This window comes from Pezoporus flaviventris, unplaced genomic scaffold (genome assembly GCF_033815535.1).
Source record: "Pezoporus flaviventris isolate CSIRO_AGI_PZ_B2104156 unplaced genomic scaffold, CSIRO_AGI_Pfla_v1 ptg000031l, whole genome shotgun sequence".
In the NCBI taxonomy this organism is placed as follows: Eukaryota; Metazoa; Chordata; class Aves; order Psittaciformes; family Psittacidae; genus Pezoporus; species Pezoporus flaviventris.
In genome coordinates, this window is record NW_026892579.1 from 62,791,203 (window position 1) to 62,813,448 (window position 22,246).

Sequence of the window (22,246 nt, forward strand, 5' to 3'; positions counted from 1 at the left end):
CAATGGGATGACAGCAGACCTCCACCACCAATGCACTGTTGTGCTAGCACAGAGAGGAAAACAGTCTCGTGCTTCCAGGATGAGACCACAGAAAGAAACATACTTTATCCAGAAAAGAAAGCGACCACAGTGGAAAAAAAAAACAGGATTTCCTTCATGGTCTGGTGAAGCAGCAGCAGCACCACACATAGCCCTTCAGGGGGGTCAAGCACAAAGCTACAGGCTTGCCCTCCAGTAAAAGAAGCAAGAAAGTAGTTGTAAAGTCTTGCAGGCTTTTGAAATCCTTTACATAGCTCATGCCGCTATGCACAGTAACGTAGCAAAGAGTTACCACCGGTACGAATGCAAGTTCTGCACATACATAAATGCCACGTTTGGGTACGTACTCCAAAGTACCTTCTCTCAGATTCAAATATTCCTTAAACACATGAGAAACAGAAGATTCCACAGGTGGAAGGCTTAAAAACCACAGCACATACTGCAGATAAGGCTTCTTTCAGCACGTTCGTGTTGATTAAAACTAAAGCCCAATAAAAATAAGTATGTATTTAACAAATTAAGAGGTTGGCTTTAACGCTGATCTAAAAGTTTAGTTTCAATGGAACCTTCTGAAACTGTCTTCTGCATAGGTTTATGCTAAACCTACAGTAAGATGAACGTTTAAAGAGCAGTATTCTTCACGCTACTCATGTTGAAGAAATTATCCTATGGGCTGAATATCTCTTTCAGTTGACAATTAATGCAACCACAGAAAGAAAAGGGGGAAGCGTAAGTGCCAAGGGATGGGAAATGGGAGGCCAAATTTCTTTTTGCAAAATTAACTCTTGGGGCTGAAATAAAATTCAACCTGTTGGCTAAAATTTGGCTTTCTTCCTATTAAAATACCTGCCTAATCAGTTCAACATGTTAGATGTATATCAAACTGGACCTTGCCCCTCTGGGGAAAACACCACTGTTGATTTCTATTTTTCTCCAAGTTCCTACCTAGGATATTTCACACACAGGGACCTTTCTTGTTTTTATACCAAGCATGTCATTAGTATACAGAAATAACGGTGACAGATGGTGCCAAGTCCTAATAAACAGCACCTAAGCTATTTATTAATTAGCAATAAGCGTCCAAAACTGAAGTCAGCAAAAAGCCCTTTTGCCATAGGACAGGGTAGTAAATCAGAGCAGCTCAATGCAATGTGCTGAACTGTAACTTGGAGCACACACGCATGCAAGGGAATATCATCTCGCAGCAACATTTTTCTCTGGTGAATCATTAGAGCACTTATTTTTAAGCACATATTTAAATCCAATCAACATTTCAAAAAAAAAAAGAAGTGTGTTGAAATGCTTCAAGAAATATCTCGCTTCCATAAGTTATTCTGATACTAGGCTACAATACAAACTGGACTTGCCCATACATCCCCTTCCTGAGGATGAGGAGCCAGGACTCCAACATCTCACCCCCACTCCCAGCTCCTAATCTGTACAGCTGCGCCACTGCAGGCACTTTACCACGGTAAAAACCCAGCAGTATCTTCCTATTTTGCAGCCTTAAGAGCCAAGGGAAAGCAGGGAGGGAATTTTGTCTCAGCAGCATGTCTGTGAGTCACGCTGCCTCCCGGGGCTGCTCCTTGGGTGGTACAGTTTACACACCATCCCTCGCTCAGAGGATCTGCCTCAAGTCACCATCGAGCCCTTTGCAAAGGGAACAAGCAGTTTTACATAGGCTCCGTTCTACGGTCTATGTGATGCTATCCAACTTGTAATTAACAAGAACAAACTTTCTACAACTCAGACTGTTTGCTTCCAAAGTGGAATCCCAGTGGAAAGCATTTCTACTTCCACATCTCCCTGTTTTGAATACCCTTTTATTTTCTTGCTTTGGTTTTCCAGGTCCTCTTACAATTTATACCACCTACTCAGCAAGTTTCACTGCAGTCAATACTGACCGACCACATCCATAGAGCAGCTCAATGCTCATGCCAATTATTTTCAAGAATATATGGATTAGATTACACACCCGCTGCCAGAAAAAACTATCTACCTCAGATTTAAATCATTAAGAATGACCCTCTGGAGACAATAATCTCCCCTAAATGTGAAAACTACAGACAAATGTCAGAACGCTGTCTGGCCCAGGAATGTTTCCTCATAACAAGGCTGGTTTGTGCAATCAATGAGGCTGACAAACCCTCCGATACGCTCTCAGGGCCTGATCCAAGGCACAGTGAAGTTTATGGTAACACTCCCATTGACTAGAGCTGTGTGGGAAACTTTTCTCCTGACCCATGAGAACTTTAGAGATTTTGAAAGGGTTTTTTTTTTTTTCCTCCCCATCCTGAACAGGGAAAGAAAAATTGAAATCTTAAATTTTTCAACCTAAATATCATCACTCCCATGAATAAAGATTAAAAAAAAAAAAAAATCAACCTGATTAAAATAATTTGTTTAAAAGTGTAGAGACTAGAACTAAGCTTTAGAAATTAAAGCTGGGATTTTCAATATCAAACTGGAGCTTTCAACCAAAAGGCAACATCAGTAACTTGAACAATTCCAGCATTCTTTCCTGAATTCCAGAGCAGGCCTTTCCTGCATGAGCGAGTTCACCTGGGCTATTTTGTCCCTTCAAAAACCCCATCACATACAGGCACTCTATTCATCTTCATAACAAGCATAATTTACGTTCCAGCCACTGAAGAGGGACATTCTCTAGCTGCACGCAGAGAGGTAGAAGCTTTTTGATACAGAGAGTATAAAAAGAGAGACCCTTCACAACTAATTGCAAGATGTAAGCACCACATCTTTCAGTTTTAAATCAATTCTGCTTGTTTCTGCTGGGTGATAACTGTCAGATCATGTGTCTCAAAGCAGCCTGTATCAGCCCTCAAGGTCTTGAACCCCCAAGAGCCAAGCCCTGCATTCATATTATAGCAGAAGCCACTGGATGGAGCTGTTATAGTCTCACATGCTGCGAGAGTGAGTCATGTTTAGTCTTTAAGAAACCTGCATTGCCATTTTTAAGACATTTCCAATTGGAAAGTTGCTGCAAGAAGCAAGGAACATTTCTGCGTACAATATTTACACAGCTCTCACTTGGTAGGCGACAGATCTGGCCAGAAGCAGGGATTCTCTACAAAGACTGATGTATTTTTTGTAATAAGATCAAGTGGCACCAAGAACCCTCACTTACATCCCTGTACCAGTTTCATTTCTCTTGAAGAGAAGCCACCTCAGAAGACCCTCAACATGGATTATCATTCAAAAGGCAGGCAGAACAATACCTCTACTCCATGTAGAAAGGAGAGAGGAAATAGAACAGACACGTATTGACTTACTGTAGTCATAAAAGGAAACGCACACAAAAGCTGGAATTTGAGTTAAAAGGTTCCGATCGCAAATGCTAAGGCAGCCTCCTATGCATTAAGCAGCTCCTGCCAAAATGAGTCATCACAATCCATAATGCTCAAGAACAGTAGCTGCCCAGACAAAATATCACTGTAGTTAATAGTAATATAGAGCTGAGGAATTCATTATTCTTCCTTTATGTATGTATGTATATATATAGAGAGAGAATAATACTGAAAATCCAAGAACTAATAAGCCAGGTGACACCACCTGTACATAAATGGGTCCTCCATGAGAACTTCTGACATTTTCCATCCATAGCCAAATTCATCTGTCTCCAAGGGCTATCTAAAGTCTCACTTACAGAACCTAAAGCACACTTTTCCACATGACAGAGAGAACAAACAGCTTCCAAGACTTCAGCTGAGTGTAAAAAGAACAGCAGGCCACATTCAGAAACACCCTGGTGCTCGGTGACACCACCATCCACTCTGGAATGTGCCACTCCAGGAACACATAGGCATGTTGTGGAGTAAATCCTCCTGCTCGTCCTGCGCCTGTGACTTTGACAACCAGCACAGTAAGTTAAGCTTCATGTTTTTCATAATAACTTCAAAATCCATGCATGTGTCAGCTCTAACCAGCAATCTACCCAGGTATCTCCACCTCGTATCTCTGGATTTCGATGAGCTGTCAGGAAATTCAGGATAGCAGTCAGATCCCTCATTTCTAGCTAGAGCCTAAGGCCAGTTTTGCAGACACTCATTTCACCTCCCACTTTAAACCTCTTGCTGAGTGTGCCGTGTTTTATATCATCCACCACCTTTCCATAGCTATCATCTCAGCTCCCACAGCAAGCAAATTCAGCAGCTTTCCCAGCCAGCACAGGAGCCCTCTTGCAACGCTTCCTGGACAAAGTAGTACTAGAGGCCCACGACTTCCCCAGTCCCTTATTCTTGCATCCTTGCACCTAGTCATGCTTTCATACACATCAGTCCAATTCACTGCTTTCTTTCCCCATCACCATCCAAGTGCAAAGCCTCATCTGTCACCTGAAAGGTTTTCAGATCATGTAGATCCATGGAAAAAATGCTTAATTTGTCTCCAGTTTGTCGTATCAATGGTGTGCATTGCATGCGCTGTTAAAGAAAAGAAACTAGGCAGTCAAAAGGTGCTTACCTCTTGCTCCTCTGTGGGTTGTGGGACAGGTTGGGTCCTCCTGGGCAAAGGAAAGACATTTGTGGAAAGATGCAGAATATTCAAAGGTTTCCTAGCCACTGCATGGAATCAGCTGAAATCTCAGGCCAGTAATAACTATTAGACACAAAGCAAGACTGAAGGATATAAAGCACAGGGCAAGAATACAATCACTTGGATGTGAGCTTCCACACCACAGGGTTATACACAGAGATTATCCTTGCCATTTTTCAGCAAAAGCACAGCCTAAAACTGTGAGCTTTCAGGCATCTTCTGGCCCATTTAAGAAATAAGGTGCATGGCTCTACCTCAGGACTAATGCATCATCCTATTACGATGGGATCAAAAGATTTTATTTATATATATGAAGACTATAACAGAAGTGTCCAAAAGCCATCAAGAGGTCTGTCCTGCAAGGGACAAACTGAAGTTCATATATGAACATTACTCAGCAAGTGATCTGATGTTCAAAATACTCCTAAGATACACTTTGATTGATTGATAAGATCTTTGATCGCCATCCCTTATCTTAGTTTCCACCTTTATATTGAATGTGGTTCTATTCAAAATATGACATGGTTTTATTCCCAACCTACATATTCACATGCAGAGAATATGACTGATTGGAAAGACAATGGATAAGAATTCCATCTGCCCCCAGAATGATCTTGTCATTAAATCTGGAAATTAGATGCCCATTTCCTTTTGGGTATTCCTGCTTTTTTGAAGCAAAGCAAGCTGAAATAACTATATTGTTCTAATGCGGAGAGAACTTCTACATTGCTGTTTTAGCTTCATGAATATGTACGTACATACAGCTGCGCGTGCCAGCAAGGGCATGGAAAATCTTTGCATCCAACCTTCAGAAAACTGTTTTCACAGAGTGAAAAATTAAACTGAGTCTTTGAAAAGCCCTTTGGGTTTTATTCTTTGTTTCTGCCTCCATGTTGCGACCAGAAAAGAATAAAGAGTGACAGGAATTAAAGGAAATAAAGGGAAAAGGAAATAAAGCATGAAGGGAGCAACATTCACAAACTTGAAATCAAAGCTCAGAAGTTCTCAGTATTTTTCCTAGGTAAAGAATTCCTTCCCTAAACTTCCTTAAGAAGGAAAAGTACTTTGATTTCTCTTGATTTTGACAAATCTTTCTGTCTCTGAATCTGCACTATTACTACTATTTTTATTCTGCTTGTTACCGTGTCAGTCATCACCAAGGGTTTGACAGCTGTAAGTACAACACACACATGCAGGTATATACTAAAAGACAGCACCTTTTTAGCATGAAAAGACACAATCTGTTGGAGTTTCATCATTCGTACCCAGCTATTTCATGTTCTTATTTACCAATTTTGGAAAGAGAGCTTTCATGTTATGTGATGAAAGAAGTTTCATACAGGAGTTTTGTACGAAAAGTAAAAAGTCAGTCCCAGCATTCTTCATCCCCGAGATACAGCTTGAGATAAAAGGGCAATTTACTTCCTCTGCTCTTTACTCATTCATACCACTTGCACTCTAGAGGACTGAACAATGCAATGAATTCTGAAATTGGAGACACCAGTAACTCTAATGTTTTTTAAACCTAAGCTCACTTTTTTTTTTTGCCAGGAATTTCAGATAGCCCCATTCCTGATGATTAATGATCAAAAGACAGTTAGCTAGAGAAAAAGAAAAAGTTGTTTTAAAAGCAAAGTCTAAACTTCATGGGTTTACAGAATAACTTGTTCTGTCATTCTGGAGAAGGAAGGAAGTAAACCCAAGCCACTGACCTCTCCGAGTTACACAGGCCTGAAACTATGACCACAATCTCATCTCTGGCTCTCACCAGAACCACGATGAAATAACATATTCAACACTGGCATTTTTGAAAGGGCACTCTTCAGATTAAGGCCAGAAGTCACAGGTATCACAAGTAAACAGCATTAACTATGAATGGGGAAAAACATCCGTGTAACTTTGTGCGCAAACTAATTCCTTCAACATCCAAGCAAGACAAGCATAGATGTATGCACTTGCTCCTTATACACTGCTGGGAATTTTGCCAGCATGTAAGATTAAACCACATTTCCATATCGTACCCAGATGTGCAATCAAGGGAACATCCTAGAGCATCACCTCCACAGCCTACCCTAGGAGTCAAAGCCATCTGTTATCTCACCCACCATTAACATCTCTTCATCATTGATCAAATAGAGAAAAAGGACAACCCTTATACTGAAATATTGCACAAACTTAGTCCTGACTTATTTAATTTAAAGGGTATTGTAACTACAAGACCTGCCTCTCATTTACCACTTGTAAACTAACTGCTCAGAAGCAGTTTTCCCAGGCTTCAGCTACACTATTTGAGGCAATCCATTCCCTGCAGTGATTTCCACTGGGAAAAGGGAGGCAAAGCAATGCAGCTGTGAGGTGTCTGCCCATGTCTGACCCTGGGTCAGCAGCAGGCCATGTGGGTAGCAGCAATAGCCCAGAAGGTGCTGGAATCCCTCTTAACCTTCTGGAGGATTTCCATAGTGCTGCATTTTTGCACTGCAACTCCTCTCCCCCAGCCTGCCAGCCCCATCCCTATAGCATAGCTCCAGAACAATACACAAATGTGATTTCAATTAGGTCAATAACAAATTCATGAAGGTTCAGCCCTCACCATCTGTCCAAAGGGAGCAAGGCTCTGTTAGGTCTGGGCCTTGAGCATTTTTCCCCCCACCACCACCCATCCTCCTTTCTTATGAATACTATTCGACAAAGCCATCTACATAAGAGAGATTTAATGGGGTTTATGCCGAAAAAACAAAAGAGCAAATCAAGGCTGTTCCACTATTAAATCCCACCACACTGGAGCATTACATAATTTATCACTTAACATGTACATAATTTAGCATGATTCAACATTCAAACACATTAAAGGCAGAAAGACAGTAGTAAAAGCCTGTTACTAACTACCAAGTCTTCCTTTACAGGAGTTATATCTGTCTGAAATAAGTCCCACTAAATATTTCAGCTTCAAAAATTTAGGTGCACTTTGCAGTAGAAGCAGAAAGATTGATCAATGTATCTAAAGCCATAATAACTAATCAGGAGGAATTTTATAGTGTTACATGACTGTCTCAAAACCTTTACTTCCTGTACACATAGAGCCAATAAACTCAGATTTCAAAAGTCATTTAAACCTTGATATGTCCTGTCAGACACTTACTTTGTGCTGCAAAGAGTTTTCCAGAGGAAAAGGTCAGGCATAGGTCTTCACAGACAACTAGTGCCTCACCCAATGCATGCTTTACATGCGGTAACATCTACAACACTACACTTCTGAATTAACTTGGATGGTTTGTGGCCCTGGGCCTTCACCCAGAGAGTTGCATGCTCAGATCTCATTTCTATTCCATGGAGGGAAGAACAAAAGTCCCATAAACCCAAATGCAGTGAGGTATGTAGGAAAGTGCTGAGATATGAATGTACATCCAAGTTAAGTTCAAACAGCCGGCACCAGGTGTGGCTTAGGATGCTTTGCAGAGCCTGGTTCATTATAGCAACTGCATCAAAAACATGTGGGTGAGGAGGGGGAGGGTGGGGAAGAAGATAGGAGGAGGAAGATCTTTCTTCCAACATACTGAAACAATTTACTGAAGCAGATTTAATCATTTCACTCAAGTTGAAGAGACTAAATTCATGCTAAACTTGCCACACCGAAGATAATGGAACAAGTCATGGGAAGGAAGATGTTACTGAGTTAAAGAGCAACGAGGGAGAAAGCAAAATCATTTGCTTTAAGATACTCTAAGGTTATGTCATCCCACTGAGATGTAGGGATAAGTAATTCATTCAGATCTTGGGTTTTCCACCCAGGACTTTTCTAGCTTTGCCTCAGTTGATACAAACTGAGCAGCTGAACATCACAGTTTAGTACAGTGGTTTTCTATATTAAGAAACAGCTTAACTTGCACTCTAAAAATTAATGCTTTTCTCTATGTCAACTAAAACACAGACTGTTTATTTCCCTTTATCGCTCAACAGCTGAAGTCTGAAAGGCATCTTTGCACTTGCTACTGACGTAGCCAGCTACAAAGTGGGAATACACCAGACAGTAGAACTCTTATAAATCATCTGCCATCTGTGGAGAAGTAAATTGACATCACCTTTGCCCTTTCATCCCCTAAAACTACGGTTGCACATAATCACAAATGGAGACAGGATTAAGAAGATGGAGCGGAGCAGAAATAATTTTTCCACTTGCTAATAATTAAGATACAGGAGGATTAACCCCAAGTTGTATTTACACCATTCAATGTAAGCATAAGTGACAAAAACTAAAGATTGGCACAATTAGAAAAGATTGGATCTCTAAAAGTGTTCAGCATCAGCTCAAATGAGTTTAAGGAAGCTTTAGTATGGGTTTCAAGTGAGTCAAAGCTGGGTGCAAACTGGTTTTGGAAACCTGTTTCTAGACCTGTATTTCAGCAATGTATTAAGTCAGGGGCATCCATTATAAACCTGCTCCAAAATCCAGCTCCCTGACAGTCCAACACTCTTTTGGATGCCTGTGGGACTAAGCACCAGAAGAGCTGCAGCTCTGTATTTTAATGACATATTCATGTATTGATCATTCCTGGGCGTTATGGAAGGAGAAGAGTAAAGGATGCAGTCATAACCCCATCCTCTAGTCACAGCCAGATCACTGAAACCTCACCAGGATCTACACCCAGGAAGAGGAAGATGGTACCTCAAAGTTAACTCAATCCTTCCTTTGTGGGAATGGAAAACTCTCCCCTCAAATGTCTTTCATCAGCGCATTTATTCCACTCTTACTCTCCTTAATGACCACTGAAGATATCTTTAAACTTTTGGAGAAGCCTGCAGCCACACCAGGCAAAAAGGTTTTCCTAGAAACCAGATTCAGAGTTTTACCTTTCAGCTTCTCTAATTGAATATTTCTCCTTCTGCGCTCTTTAAATATTAAATAGTAGATCAGAGGAGAACCATTTGAAAAGGAGAGAATTTTTTCTTTTTGTACCTAATTCAGTGTCCTGAAGCCAATGCAAGTTTTATCCGAAACTTAGAGAAAGTAGAACAAGCTGTATCATTCTGATAGTCTAGATACAGTCTAGCTCAGAATTCAATGACACTGCATGTTCTGACGACCTTGATTTCTTGTAATTCATTGCTTCTACAGCCTGCAGATATATTTCACAATGAACAAAAACCTGTTTGCATAAAGTTGAAGATGCTTCAGACCACAGCATCACTTGAGTGACAACTACTGTTTTGTCAAATATTGACATTTCACGCACAAAAAAGCCAATGTAATTCATTACATTTGTTGGAAGGTGCAGAAATTTTACCATCTGGAGTGCTCTTAGAGCAAAGCTAAGAGGACAGGTCAGGTGTGATCCATAGGGGTTAATTGCATATCTTTCCAAAGTATTATTTAAATATCTTATGGACAAAGTCAGCAGGACTAAATCAGGCAGTCTGTGGGATCAGTGTCCAATTTTACTAAAGGAATTTTGGGAGCTTCATGAATTCTTATCCGCAATGCTTCAGCCTACTGGTCTTAAACCTAATGGTATTTCAATTGCCTAATAATAAACATCATGCCTCTTCCTTCAGAGAAGGCCAGAAAGTTCTTCAGCAAAGCACTTTTTACACCATTTTTAACAAAAGAGAGCACACAGAGATATGAAGCATGAAACAGAGCTGCTTTCTTCTCAGATCTTCTTCAAAACAGTCAAAGAGTTCAGCTAAGTTCATTGCAAGAAATGAGCGAGGTTTTAGCGTAATTCCCTTCTCTTTAAGGGTATTCACACCACTTCCATCCTCCACTTAACAACACTAGTTTAAAAAGAAAAAGTAAGATTGCCTACAAATGTATAGAACTTGCTTATGTGGAAACATATTTCAAATGACACTCAGAGGCTGTATTTTAAGAGCCTGGCACCCAGAAGCTTTTGGCATGAAACTGAACCTAAGTGTTTCAAAGGCAGATTAGCACTCAATACTCAGCAGTTTCTGAAAAACAAGCCATATTTGAGCCTTTCTGAAAGTCTGTCCTTGATTACAGAAACTCAGTAAGATCAGTTCTGAGAAGGGAGGCTCATCACCACTCACAACACACTTTGCCGCCCTACCGTACCGGGATTTGGCAAGAGCAGTGTGTATTCTTCACTGTAAGTTCCAATCAGGATTAAATGAAGCCTTTAACTTTCAACTAAGGTAAATGTTGCATTTTTAATATTTAATAAAAACACCCCATTCCTATGAATCCATTATCTAATAAAAAACCAGCTCTGCCTTCAGAGAAGGAAGATAAAGAGAAGATTAAACTTTAAAGGGAATAATATAGTAAATTATTACATTTGGGGATTATATCCTTAACTGGTGTAAACTGGCACAGCTTCAACAGAGACCTGTTGATTAACATCACTACATGATCTTGTCTAACCTGTTTAGCACTGACAGATGCATGCACTCTCGTGGCACTAGCCTCGGAATATCCAACATTTGCTTTCAGCTGTCAGCAGGTACGAGTCAAAGAAAGATAACTCATTTTAAGTTTTTCTTTCCCATTTTGTACAAAGTCCAAAAACCCTATTTTCTTTTTCTTGTTCTTTGGTTATTTTTGCTCATGGAGGCTTTGAGACAGCAGCAGTGGAAACTGAAGCTGTCTGGTTAATCTGAGGTCAAACTTTGTGTAGGCAGCTGCAAGCCAAACTTCCCCACCCTGCCCTACCACTAACCCAAGCTCTGACCTGCCGGGACCACCCCCTTGCTCTTGCAACAACTCGGTCCACATTTCTATGGAGTGAACACAGACAGTTAGCTGAAATGCCAAAATATCAATGTGTGAAAGCATATAGACACACTGCCAGGTCTCTGCGACTTTTCCGTTGGACAATAACCAAGACCACCAAATGAATCTGGCAGACTGGAATCTACTGATGGATCGAGTCACTTAGCAAATGTACTTTGTCCCTGTGAACAAGTTACAGTTTGAACTGAAGTAGTGATTTAAGGAAAAAAGAAAGCACCCAGAGAGCCACCAGCACCCCACAACCTCCTGCATCCACAGCAAGTCCATCTCTGTATCTGTGACAACTGCACAAATGTTGAGCACCCCAAATTCATGCCTACTTTATTCATGGTAAACTGCTGAGTGCTGAGCACTTCTGAAGTCAAGCCACTGATTCAGGGACCTGAATAGGTATTAAAAAGTAATTCATTTCCTACGGTATAAGTGATCAATCTGATCAGTCTCCCTGATACATCAGCATTAAGGAACTTTGAAAATCCCATCCTAGAAACCTACAATAAAGTCTTGCTTCTGACAGTTGCATTACACACATTAATTTAACTCTTATGATTGCAACCAAGGCCAACCTCATCAATTTTAGTGCTGTAGCACTGTACAGAGAGCACTGTTTGTGGATAGCTGACCGCCTGAATGGTTAGGCCAGAGGAAGGGTGAGAGGAAGCTTGACCATCCTTATTTTACAGATGGGAGACTGAGGCACAAGGAAGGAAAGGAGGGGCAGGAAAGAAGGGAAAGATGTAAGTGATATGCTCAAGGCCACCCAGGAAGACTGCTGCAGAGTGAGAACACAAATCCACTTTTCTCACTCCACCCCCTTTCCCTCCTCTCTGCATACAAGGTCTCTGCTCTCAGAGCTGCGTGAGAATCTCAATGGGTCAATGCTATTGCGTACGGTGGTTACCAAGAGAAGCCCACGTTTCCACAGGTGCAGAAGGGCAGAACTCAATTTGCAGTTCTTGATTCAGCCCAGCAGAGAAAGGAACAGTGCATAAGCAAGCACTCACATCCTGCTCCCTAGGTTTAAGGAAGGAGACAGGGCTGGCAATAGAATCCTCAGTTACAGAGCACAATGATAAATCGCAGGGAAGCACGGTAGATGAGCATTACCTGATCAACACCAACTCCAAGAAGTGGAAGAAAAGGAGGTAGCCTAAGTGAGCACTTTAAAATGCTAATTCTGCCATTTTGGAGAAAGCAGAACAGCACAGGCCAACGTGAACGCCATGGATCCAAGAGCCAGAAAATTCAGGATGCAATTCTAACCAGTCCGATGGCTCTCTGTGTTACTTATGTGCAAATCACCCCAACCCTTCTTCTCTAGCTTCAGACTATAAATGCCCTGAGGCAAGGACCAACCACCTCTGTCTTCATGTCACGCTCACCTGCGGACAGTCACCACACTTGAGTTTGAAACCTGTTGCGACTCAGAGGTAGTAATGCAACTCTGAAAGCTTAAGCCTGTAATAGTTTATGTAGCTAGAGGTTCACTTTATTGCCTAAACATTGTTTTTAAATAGGTTAGAAAATATAACCACAAGAACAGGTAGGATGGAAAAGGGAAGAGCCACTGGTACCTGCCAATCTGTGTTTCCTAAATCCTCTCCAAATAAGAAAGAACTTCGCTCCTGCTTGACAGAAAAAGAGCCCAAGCCCAGCATGTCCCTACACATGCACAGAAAGCAGTAACGCACGTAGAGATCTGCTGTGGAATCGCCCACTACTGGCACAAAGAGACCCATGTGTTGGTAGCATAGGCTCCCCGTCAGGGAAAAACACACCTTGTGGGTCTGCACAATGAAGCCCCAGCAATTGTGGCTTTTTAGGAATTACTCTTAGAGGATTTAGAAACCCACAGGAGAAGAGCTGGCTTGATTATCTCCCAGCTAACTGGAAACATGGCCCAGCATGCTGAATGGAAGGTATCTCACCAAACCTTAGGTAACATCTAAAGTTCCATTGATAGCCCAGCTGACCAACAGAATTCCCCATCTCTGACAAGCACAAATGGATTTCCTTTTAGGTTTTTATAGGAAGCATTTGATACACACAGACCAGCTACCTTAAGTTAGCTATAGCCTCGTTTCCAGAATATACAAAACATTATATTGACCACTAACCTTTGGTCTACACAGACTGTCCTGGGCTCAGCATTTTGTGTTCCATTTTATCTATTTGCATCTATTTCAGCATTTGTATTCAGGGCAACAAGTCTATTTTGAAGCAAATTCACCAGCTGCCCCCAACAACCACATCCAAGCTTGCCTTAGAGTGGCATACTTAGAGTGGCATACAAGCTAGGCACCTTCTCTCTACAGTTCTGGACCACAGCCATGGGGATATATTCAGTTCAAACTATACCCCCCCACACACACACCACCACCCAGCACTGGTATATACACAGCAGAGACTGAAGGCGCTCAGTACTGCCTGCTTTGATCACTGGCACACTCCTACTGCACCAGATTACTCGCTAACAAAGGCAAAGCAACTTGGAAATTACTGAGAATTAATTGTTCTGTTGATGTGAGCATTTTAATAAGGAATAATCACCCCGAGCGGAGATAAAAGTGAAAAGCAAACTATAGAAAAATTCCTGTGGTGAGAGCACCATGGCAATGCGTGTAAACTGAAAAGGGAGGAACAAAGTCACAGAGCGCAAGTCCTGTCTGTACTACTGTGGAAACTGTTTCCACCAAGAAGGTGGTCTTTTGAGAACAGCAGAGTTCTGTTCACAGAAACAGTTCTCCCTCTGAAAAGAATAGGTTGTAAGTAGACATGTTTCCTCCAGAAATATGAATCCCAATTCTTTCTACTTCAAAAATAGAGGAATCACTGAAAATCAGAAATGTGTCAGCAGTTCAACAACTCACCAAGGGAACTTTTCCTTTGCTCTAGATCAAATGAGACTGCTTGAATTTCTGCTTTACTAACATCTTGAGGTTTTGTTCCAAATTACGGGCAAGTTAGTTTTTAAGATAATACATCTCGAAGAGAAGGAAAGATTATCGCCAACAGTCTTAAAGGAGAAACAGTGATTAAGTGTTACCACCTTACAGAGGTGTCAGCTGGTTCAAAACCTGGCAATAAGCACAAGAACCCCCCACATACACCTTCCCCCTATGTAACTGCCTCAGTCTGAAAAGAACCAGACAGATGCAGACCTTAACATTTACCGCATCATTTTCCTAGCCAGCAGTTTGTCAGTTCGTCCCTTGTTAATATAGTCCTACAAAAAGCAAGATTATAAGACAAACAAACTTTCTACTTATGTCACAGTAAGAAAGAGGCTAAGCATCAAGCTCCATGAGCACACTTTAGCCCAGGAGAAGTGAGGGTTTGGCATTCTGTTGCCCAGTCATCCCTGATTTCACAGAATGCTGTAAACACAGTCATAATGAATCTCTCTATTTTAAAAGCTGCCGGGTAGAGTACAGATATGTGGTAGGACATGACAGCACTCTTGAAGCTTTCAGTCCAAGATGTTTACAGGCTATAATGAAAACCAAAAGTTTCTTCTATTGCCCAAATCAATAGACATTCCTTTAAGCCACTGGAAAACAGGAGACTGAATCAGAGACTTACAGTGATTAGCAGAGTTTTTCCCTGGCAGTTTAATGGGTTTCTAGGAGTGACATATTAGCCAGTGGAATACCAATACAGCTTTGCTTTCTGCCTTTCCACCAATGAGATGTCTGCCTGGGTTTGGGGTTAAAACAGACGCACAAGCAATTCTAACGCTACTGAACAGAAGCGCATCTCTGCATTTTTAGGTTGAATGGGAGCTTCACCCCAGAAAAGGAACAGCAAACATCAGAATACGACCTACCTGATCTGAGTTAATAACTGCCGTGACATTACACTGCTTTCTCAGGAACGGGAAAGAGTTATTTCTCTCAGGTTCCATTAATCACTTTGGAAAATCCAGAGGCGATGAGGAACAAAACAAGTAACACTCAGCTGCATGAAGCAGAGCATCCAGCCAAACTGCTTGCTTAGAGACACATGGCAAATACAGCCGCTGCTCTGAAACTACAGCTGCGTGCCCGAGATCTCTTCAGATCTGCGTGTGTGATCATTAAAGATTTTCTAATTATCTAATAAAGCAGAGTCTCCTGGAGATTTGGGGTTCCAGACTTCTGTTTTCTTTACCGAGGACCACATTAAACTTACCCAGAACAAAGTCAAAAGGAAACAGCTCACAGGCTTTTCTATTTCAAGGTGTTATACATACACAAGCACTCTGAGTGGGCTTAATTCTTTTTCCTGCAAGTGCAATTTGCTCACACTTTGTATCGGCAGGAACAGTTGGGAACAAGTTCTAGCAGGAAGGCTGCACCTTTTCCAGCCTAGACAACTGCATCACCCTCTTCTTTCTCCAGTTGCTCCAGAGAAGAACTTTGACTTTCCTTGGTACCCACAGGCTCAGTATGCAAATGTTTGGAGAGCTCCATATAGAGTCCATGACCATGTACCCAGCTTATTGCATATACACAAACTGCTGGTCGGATTCTATTAAGCCCAGTGTAGTCACTAACATATTGTGTGCAAGTGCAGAAAGCACACACTGGCAGGGCTTGCACATAACAGTAGCTGTACTGACACTGAGAAAGCACTTAATCTTGTGCTATCAGTGGGAGTTCGTATCATCAATACTACATGCTCCTCAGACTAGAGTGAAGGAAGAGGTCACACAGTGACCCACACTGTGTGCCTTCCAGCACTATTCCTTCCCAATGCATGTGAGGCTGCTTAGTCCTAAAACCCTGGCCAGAATTCAGTTTCCAAGGCTGGACAATACCAGAGCTCATTATTTCAACCACGTTGGCAAGAATCTGACAATATACCAGGCTAAGACCCAACATTTGCTGTTAACACTCATCAAATAGTCCAGCAAGAAACTTCTCTCCGGAAAAAAAACCCTTTACTCTTTCAGGGTGGGAAGTATCTGTTTTGACAACACTTACTATCAAAAAGTCCAAATGTCTTATTTCAGTACTGACTTCTTTCAATATAGCTAAGAAATCAAAGCCAACTTCAGCTTTGCCTCTTAGTAGCACTAAACAAAGCAAAATTACTTCCTCAAATAAAAGATTTCAGCACTTCTGAATCAATATTTTTACTGAAACAAGCTTGGCAAGAGTCAAAAAAGTATTAATTTAGGATTTCTTTTAGAGTTCCTATTACCCATGGCATGGAATTCTTAATTCCTACATAGCTAAGTGTGCTTCCATTTCTTATTACTGGTTACATGTGCGAGGGGCTTTGTTTATTTGCCTTTAAGTGCATAAAACCTTCCTGAAGGCTATTGGAGGTATGTTTTAAACATGGCTTGAGTCCCGAACTGCCCTAAAAGACCACAACCAAAAACTTGCTTCAAAACATGGTCCATATAAAATACCACAAATGTAAATATGGGAGGAGGTTCACACTACCTGATTTGTGACCATGATTAATTCCCTTTGGCCACAGGCATTCAGACTGTAAGCCAAGCTTTGCAAGTAGGAGCAGATCTGAAAACAAGCAGCATAAAAAGAAGCAGTTAAGTTTGATATCTGGACAACTGATTTGTCAGCCTGAAAAACCAAAGAATTCATTTGCAAAGGACAAAGACATTTAGCTGTGTGAAGTCCGTTATAATGGACTTAGAGGGCCTATAAGGATCCTGGGCAGGGACTCTCCATTAGAGTCTGTAGTGACAGGACAAGGGGTAACAGGTTAAAACTTAAACAGGGGAAGTTTAGATTGGATATAAGGAAGAAGTTCTTTATTGTAAGGGTGGCGAGGCACTGGAATGGGTTGCCCAGAGAAGCTGTGAGTGCTCCATCCTTGGTAGTGTTAAAGGCCAGGTTGGACAGAGCCTTGGGTGGCATGGTTTAGTGTGAGGTGTCTCTGCCCATGGCAGGGGGGGGTCGAACTTGATGATCTTAAGGTCCTTTCCAACTGTAATGATTCTATGATTCTATAATGCTGCCATCTTCTAGACTGACAGTCAAACAAACTGGGAGATATGTATGTAGACATGACCACAAACTAAAGAGGTGCTGAGTCAGTGAGCACCGCACAATGAAAGTCTTGGGCAAGGAGTCCCTAGGAAAAGGTGTGTTTACTTCACACAAACAGAACAAGTAGGTTAGATTGCAACGCAACATTTCTTTCTGGCTATGACTGATAAAACTCATATGCATGCAAATGGAAGGAGAACAACAACAACAAAAAAAGGCCTTTGCTGAGCTGCATTAACCTGTTTATTTAGAAAGCTCATCTCCAGAGTCAGAGCAACACTTCATTACATAGCTTTGTTCTACAGAATTTCTTGGCCATGTAAACTACAGGCACTCTATCATAATGGCTTGAAAAATAAATCCCTTATATGTAAAGTTTATGCAAACAAGAAAACCAAAACAACCCATCTCATTATCTTCTTCAACCAGTTACATCAAATACAAACAAACAAAGATATCTCTTATGTGCAGGGAACAGACCGATGCTGGTTTCACAGAGGAGTGACCGACTCCAGTAAATTAAATGCCCAGGGCTTCAGAGACGTCATCTGGTCCTAATTTTCCATCGGCAGTAAAATGATATGTTTTTCACTTTCATTGTAGCTTGTTTTCATCTATTTTATGTTCCAAGGCGTCCTGCTTTTCAAGCTCAGATCCATCACATTAAGAAAATGGACTTGAAAAAACGTACAACAGCCGACGTAGTGGCACCGCTGAGCTCCCGCACTCTGCTGCCTGCAGAATCTCTCTTCCTCATGCCAAAAAGAATTGGGAGCAGAGAGAAGTACGTGGGAGTTATATACGTGGACTCGGCATAGGTGGAAAGCACCCAACTGCTTTATCTTGCAGAAATGGGGTGAAAGTGCCACCTCCTCCTAGAATTCTCTGCAGGATCCAAGTGCCTGAAGGACTGGCCTCTCCTGCACTGCATTTTGGCCTCTCTGAGGTTGGCCTAACATTTATGAACTGTAAATGGTTTAGATCTGTTCTGAGACATTGCACTCCACCAACAGAACAGGAGAGGAAAGGAAGAGAGAAGAATGAAGTTGTCTTAATCACCAAGCCTTCCCTCTCTATACCACCGTGCATCATCCCTTACCTTCCCTAGTACCAACAGCCTACAGCAATCAATTCACTAAAAGCTGATGGAGACGAGTCCATAATAGAAATTAACAATACATAGTTGCAGTGCCTCTAATGCCAGGTACAACATAAATCACAGTACTTTGCATGGGGACAGTTAGTCCTCATATAACCATGAATGACAAGCCTTAGCCAACTTGCTAGATGAAATATAAATAGATGATATGGCTATAAGTGCTCAGAATACAACTGTGGTACATGCTGCGCTACAGCTGCAAAACTGATCTTGATGTCAACTGCAAAATCCTCCCAAGAAGAAGGATAAATATACGGTGATCAGGCTGTGCCAAGCTCCATGCTTCTTCAGGAAGATTGTCAGCAGTGCCAGAGGGAGACAGTTACACATTCACAGCACCATGTTTGACTGCACCAGAGAAGTATTCCAGAAGATCAATTTGCTACCCATAAAATTAAACCACAGTTTTACTGGTCCCATCCAGATTAAATTAGAACATATTTAGAAGTCAATTTTGCAGATGTTCCCAGAGTACCCTATCTCTGTGCAAGAGGCCAGGCACGAGGACATTCATTGGGAAGAGATATACCAACATTTCCCAAGACCTAAACAATATCTCCTGAACACCTGATCAATTGAAACTCATTGAAATGGACGTACATAAAATAAGTGCACATGTATTTCATATGATTCTGCTAAATCAAGTAAATGCTCATCTTCAGCTTTCCCACCTCCCCAGTGAAATAAGGAGTCTCACTTCCCATCCTGTGGTCTGAAAAACATAAGTAATTAAGGCAGATTGCAGCCCATCAGTCAGATTTCCCAGGGTAGGATTGCTCAGCCCCAGCACTCCCATCACAGCTTTGCTTCCCACCCTGTTTCTGACTTTCAATCCTGCTGCCAAAATCTCTCTCACTGTTCCTCCTGGTTTTTTTTTCTTCACTTGCAGGACCACATATCTGCATCTCTCTCAAGACCCTGCAGGACCTTTCTTGGCTGGTGTAAATCAGAAGGAACTTTTCTTAACCAAGTAACAGCAATTCAGCCTACAGCAGCAGAGAAGTTGGCCTCTAACTCAGTCCCTTTATCCCCATGTTCATTTCTAGAGCCCATGCCTCTTTCCCTCTAGGAATTCAGTATCAGGACTCAGGTTTGCCTCATTTACCATAGATTCGACCCTGAACACACAGCAATTAAATATGAAGTTTGCATCTAACTGAGTATCCAAGAATCTTGTTTTATTTCATCTACTCTGGCTTCCTCTATACTCCTTATCACAAGACCATGATGGACAAGATAAGCTCGACAGGAAGATGCTGGCACAACTGCCCTTCCTTATAAGTGTCTATTAAACAGGCACAATGAGGGCAAAAAGAAAACAAAAGCCATGATATTTGGCACTAGGAGAGTCTTTCTACTGACTCTTACAGGATCTCCATGTTTTAAGACAGCTCTCTTTCTCATCTAAAGAGATGTCCTTTTCTTCATCTATCTCCGTAGGGATTTCCGTGGGGACAACTTGCATGGGGAGCTTGCGTTTACCAAGGTTCATTTAAAACACCAGTAGTTGCTAAAGGTTCACTTAATCCTGTTTTGTCTCAGCTCCCACTGCTAAGCCTTTGCTGTTCATTTTAATAGTAGCTAAGGAGGAAAACTAGAGACTTGTACATCCCTGGTTTTGCACACCACATGTAGAAGGGAGGAGAAAAAATACAGTAATATTACTTAAATTTTCCAAAGAATTCACAATATAAAACTAAGAACTGCCTCACTTTTAATGGTGCTGTGCTTTAGTCATTTAGAATGATTTGCCTTAACTATTTTCCACAAGGACTATGATGTCTATTGACAGGTACACCTACCAAAAGCTGTTCGGTTTTGTCTTTTAAAAAGGAATGCGAGAACAGCAGCTTCATTTGTACCATATTCTTCCTCTCCTGCATACAATCAGATGGGTGAAAGAGACAGGGGATGGGGAAGAATTCCACAACATAATCATTTGGCAACTCATATTATTTTCTTTCAAAGGGCATTACAATACACTTCTCTCACTTGGGGAACTTCAAGAGAAGATAATTATTCTTGTCTGCCTTGTAATATATATTAAAAATGTTCAAATGTGGCTTTCCAGGGAATTCTGCCAAATATTTTTAGGCACCAGACCCAGCTTTACTTAATTTTATATTGCCTTCTCAGTCTTTTATAAAATACCCTTCCATACAGTTTGAATTTGGTAGAAAGGCTGAAGCATACTCATTTATATTAGAAACATAAAAATCCTTCTTTCCTTGAAATAGAGATCTTTAACTCCTAATGTGACAGCCATTCAGATGTACAGTAATTAAAGTGTCTCTACAGAGCTTAACACACATCAGTGAGCTTTTACTGCCACAAAACCCAAGCAGAAACAGAGAGGGGAGGGTTTGGGGTTTTTTTAGGAGACAACATATCAGTAGCTTCAAACATTTTTGTTTTATAAGCACTTTAGTAGCAGTGTAACAGTAGCACCTTGAGCCTCCAAAGACCAGAGCCCTGCTGCATGAGGTATCATAAAAGCTTCAAAGATGCAACTCCTAAACCTTTAAGTGCTGTCATCAACTACAGTAAAGTATGGGATTACAGTACAGTTTGTTGGGGTTTTTTTAAAGCCATTTGAGGTAGCAATCATCTCTCATTACTAGCAATAATGTTTATTGCAAGGGATAAAGCAATGGTAGTGGACAAACCAATCTGCTCCAAGGAGTTTACAGTCTAAGCAAACAAGAACGCCAACCCCTGGACACACAGACAGAGCTCATTATCACAAGAGCAGAATATGTAGAGTTGGAAAAAGATAAGCTAAGTAACAGAGAGGGAGGGATAAAACAGATGCAGAGTGAATTTGAAGGGACTATACCGCAGTACCACAAGGCAAATAACTACTACAGAGCTGGCAGTCTCGAGACAAAGAACAAGTGGGAAGCAGTGAGGCACAAAGCCTTGCTCTAAATCATGCAGCACAGCAACTAGCAGTGAGAAGCCTGACAACCAGATCCTCACTTTAGCATCCACCCAGTGAATTCTGACACTTCACTTTTTAAAGCTTCAAGTCTGTGCTATTATAGCCCAGTGAGAAAGGCCAGCAACCCTTATCCTGAACTTCTAAACAGTCAGACATGATTTACACAGCAAGATCAAGCCCGCAGTATTCCAATCAGTTTGCTTTCTGGATGTTTCACTGTCTTCCCTCTCTTCTTTTAAAAGCCAGCATCAGAAATTGTAGATAATTAGCATAAAAGTCCATGTGAAATGGTGTATTTGTTGAAGTGTTTGTTTTGGCTTCCTAAAACAGGCTGGAATCCAGCTCTTGGGCTCAGCCCCACCTTAGTTATATTTGTCCTGTTATGCACAACAAACCTGGAGCCACTTTTAAATATGAAGCACTCTGAAACTATATTAATGCTATCTCTTTATCATTACACACATTAACTCCCTTCACAACTGACCCATAGGTGAAAGGCTGACCTAGCTTGTTTTAAAGGACAGCAACACAGCTTTACTTGTCTTAGCTTTCCCTGATAATGAAAAGGAAGCCAGCTCAGACTGCGTGTTGAAAACTGAAACAGCTGAGAGGACTCCTCCTACCTCCTCTCCTGCAATTTCATCTTTTCTGGTGGCAGGCTAGTCTGTGCCAGACAAACTAAGATTTCTTATGTTCTTCAGTCACTTGGCTGTTCTTTCCCATAGATATTCCAGCAGCAGATTAACGTCAAGGCACGCTGTGCCAAACACATGAATCTCAAGATTTCAGTCAAGCAGGAATGC

General features: G+C 41.4%; 1 long non-coding RNA gene across 1 annotated transcript in view; it reads right to left on the reverse strand.

The window, feature by feature from the left end:
- Nucleotides 1–16,835, reverse strand: part of LOC133273307 (uncharacterized) — a 127,548-nt gene extending 110,713 nt beyond the window's left edge. The window contains exon 1 of the long non-coding RNA XR_009744730.1: nt 16,774–16,835. This is a non-coding gene — a long non-coding RNA (uncharacterized LOC133273307). The remainder of the gene's footprint in view (nt 1–16,773) is intronic.
- Nucleotides 16,836–22,246: the final 5,411 nt, after the last annotated feature.